The following is a 3,349-nucleotide window of genomic DNA, read 5'->3' as shown; positions in this document are numbered from 1 at the left end:
AGCAAATCTGTAATGACTGCAGCTGCAAATAACATTAATCACATACAAATCAATTTTTCAATTACACTGAGATATTAGCAAAGAATTCACTGCCTTATAATATTCTGTTTGGAATAGTAAGCCATTCTCTAGTAAATTTTAATGCCACAAGCCTCTCAAACATCACAATGTTCTGTGGAGTATATGGCTTTCATGGTAGTTATGTCAAAGTCAAGTGAAAAACAGCAGAGTCTTATCCATCCTTTGCAATCTGGCAGTTAATATACTATAGATTTATGGAGATTATTATAGTTTGACTTACATCTCTCCGACATATAAGGTTGTCTCATAGCTGAGTTTTTCTATATGAGTCCCTTAACTACAAGAATGTTTCCCAGAGAGCAACACAGTAAATCTTTTAGTTGGGAACTGGATACATGATAAGAATGTCAAGTCATATTTATGCCTCCCCCCCACCCAATGAGGACATGTGATTTATACTTAGGCAAAGAGCTGATCTAAAAAGGTTTCTACAAATTTAAAATTTTTGTTATTTCAGTGTCATAAAAGCATGATACTTTGCCGGAAGTAAGAAACAAGCATTTTTCTGAGTATTACAAAAAGGTAACACCGAGAGAGAGTTAATTAATTTACAATTGGTTTTGAAAGCCCAGGAATTTTTTCTGACTGGACTTCCGTGTGTCTTCCCAGGATCCAGCCTGGCTCATGTCACTACCTTGTTCCCTGCTATTTACAACTCTCAGTACCCAGTAAAAGGAGGGCAGTTTCATATTTACTTTGTGGCAGCCACCTGCTTCACCGCTCAGGGTTTTTACAGCAACCAGGAGGCCTCTTTATCTGGCAGTGCCATCCTGTGAGTCCCCAGGACACCCACTTAGCCCAGAGTTTTCAGCTTCAGCCCATTATGACAGCTTTATGACTGCTGAGGATTGCTGTGTCTTGCCATACCTTTCAGATCAGCTTTAAGGCTTTCCCTTTTGGTAAAGGCAAATCTTATCCCTTATAAATTGGCAGAGATTCATTGATTTCAGTTTACTGATAATGACTGCTTCTTACAGTATTACCATCACTTGGCCTAACTTTGATTAAGATGCTGGCTCAGAGCACTCTGGCAGGAAAAACAGGTACAGTTTGCTTATTCAAATCCAACATGGTTATATCTCGGGGAATGGGCATCAAAACAAAATAGGGAGGTCCAGTTCCTTTGAAGCAACCAGTCACACAAGCATGAGGATGTAAGCATGGAAAACCTTAGCCTAGGTTATCTATTTCTGTGTATATATTTGTGTATATAACCACAGAAAGCATTGGCTATAATAGCCGAGAACTTTTCAGTTTTTCATCTATGATATGGAAGCAATAGAGGAAAGAGGATTTTTATTTGCCTTACACTCTCACTACTTTGGCATCCTGTTCAGTGACCGCATCCAGGATCTCACACCAGCTGAATCTGATGATGAGCAGGAAGGCAGGACTAGTCCCAGGCCTCTGATTTTGGAGTTATCCCATCAGGATGGCATCACAGGAGGGAAAAAATGGCAACTGAGTCATAACGATTTAAAACAAATGAGAAAAATATGGGAGGGTGAAAGGTGCAATCACATGAGGGTTGAGGTCATTCCGTCATTCCCAATGAGAGCATGGAGAAATGTGATCCAGTGGAGACCTGTCTTCGTGTTTAATACAGGTGTAAGAGGAAATAGAGGATTTTGTGGCCATTACAGAGGTAGAAGACTGGGAGAATTGACAACTGGATTGGGGGAAATTACTAGGCTGTCCAGAGAGTTTTGTCAGGCAGGAAACAGTTCTGTGCTATTTGACAAGGGAACACAGTGTCAGTATGTATCCCATAATACTCAGCAGCTGCTTCACCAGAGCACAGCAGGACAGACTTTGTCATGCTTGTTCTGCTGTCTTGGCAAATGGGTGACTTCCCTTTACAAAGCCCCAGGGCATAAGGCTGCTAACAGGGCTGCTGTTAGAAATGTCAAAAAGATTTTCTCAATATAAACCCCAAACCATGCCACTCTCGTAGCCCTTTGATTTTAACATTTCTATTTCTTGGAAGATAGTAGACATTAGCACCTTAGGATTCACAGGTAAGGAGATCAGTCGACCTTTCACAGAAGGAATGGGGAAAAACAAACTGCTCTGATGGGACAGAGATGCACGAGATCCTAAGCCTGAGCTGTCTGGCTTCTTCCATGTGTGCCTTGTGGGAAGCCCTAGAGAACCTGCCAAATTCTCCTATCCATTAAATACCATTTTGTATATGATACAGGTTTCAGGTAGTTTCTATTCCCAAATATCAAACCTGCAGATTTTGTAAAAAGTTGACTGATGATATGAGCATCACTGGTTTTCCTGCCTCTTGCTGTTTCCCACAACAACAGCTCTGAAAAAGCAAACCTACACTGAGTCCTCTCTGTCAGCTCTGGTGATCACAGTACTCAAGTATGTCCTACTCCACTGCAAGCTTGGCAAAGAAAAACGTCTCTGAAAACCTGTTTTACAGAGAGCTATCTCCTTTGCTCCAAATAGCTCCCAATTCTGTTATTCTTGAGCAACTATCCTGTAAAGTAGAAAACCAACACCCTAAGGGTTCGACTAACATCATGAAGGAGATCTATGATCATGCTCAAATGGATAGAAAATAATGTCAGAATCCAGTGCCCTAACCGCTGCACCATTTATATCTTTCTCATGTAGCACTTGAGCTAGCCTTAGTCATTTGTTAGCCTACAACAGACTCATAGCCAAAAGCACAATGAGACATTTGGAGTCCTCCAGCTCCAAAACACTCACATTTCTGTGCCAATTGGGAATATTCTGGTAATTAATCTCTAGACTGTAGTGAGGCCCACAAATGTATCTTTAAGAAAGTTTTTCTAAAATATTCAGCCTCTCAGATACTCATCCAGGTAATTTGTTTCTACCTTCCAGTTTTGGATGGGGGGGTTTTGCTCTTATATGTGGTTGTGGTTCAGTGTTGTTGATGGTGCCGGCAAGTGCCTTTGGCTACACACATAGCATTGATCTTAACACCGTTTAGCTACACAGAGTAGCATGTCTTCAACTAAGAAGAATGGCAAATAACAATAGTAAGGGAATAAATGAAAGACAGACCCATGCTTCTGTATTTTAGATAGTGTATTTTCTAAAATATCACATCTTTCTGGAATTTGAGGAGTTTTCATCACTATCAGGACAGTGCTTCCTAAGACCAATACAACACGACTTACACATGGTGGGGGTTTTTTCCTTTCCTTTTCTTTTCTTTTTTTCTTTTCTTTTCTTTTCTTTTCTTTTCTTTTCTTTTCTTTTCTTTTCTTTTCTTTTCTTTTCTTTT

This window comes from Lepidothrix coronata, unplaced genomic scaffold, assembly GCF_001604755.1.
Source record: "Lepidothrix coronata isolate B3197 unplaced genomic scaffold, Lepidothrix_coronata-1.0 Scaffold195, whole genome shotgun sequence".
Classification (NCBI taxonomy): Eukaryota; Metazoa; Chordata; class Aves; order Passeriformes; family Pipridae; genus Lepidothrix; species Lepidothrix coronata.
The sequence above is the reverse complement of the archived record's forward strand: the minus strand, read 5'-3'. Positions refer to the sequence as shown.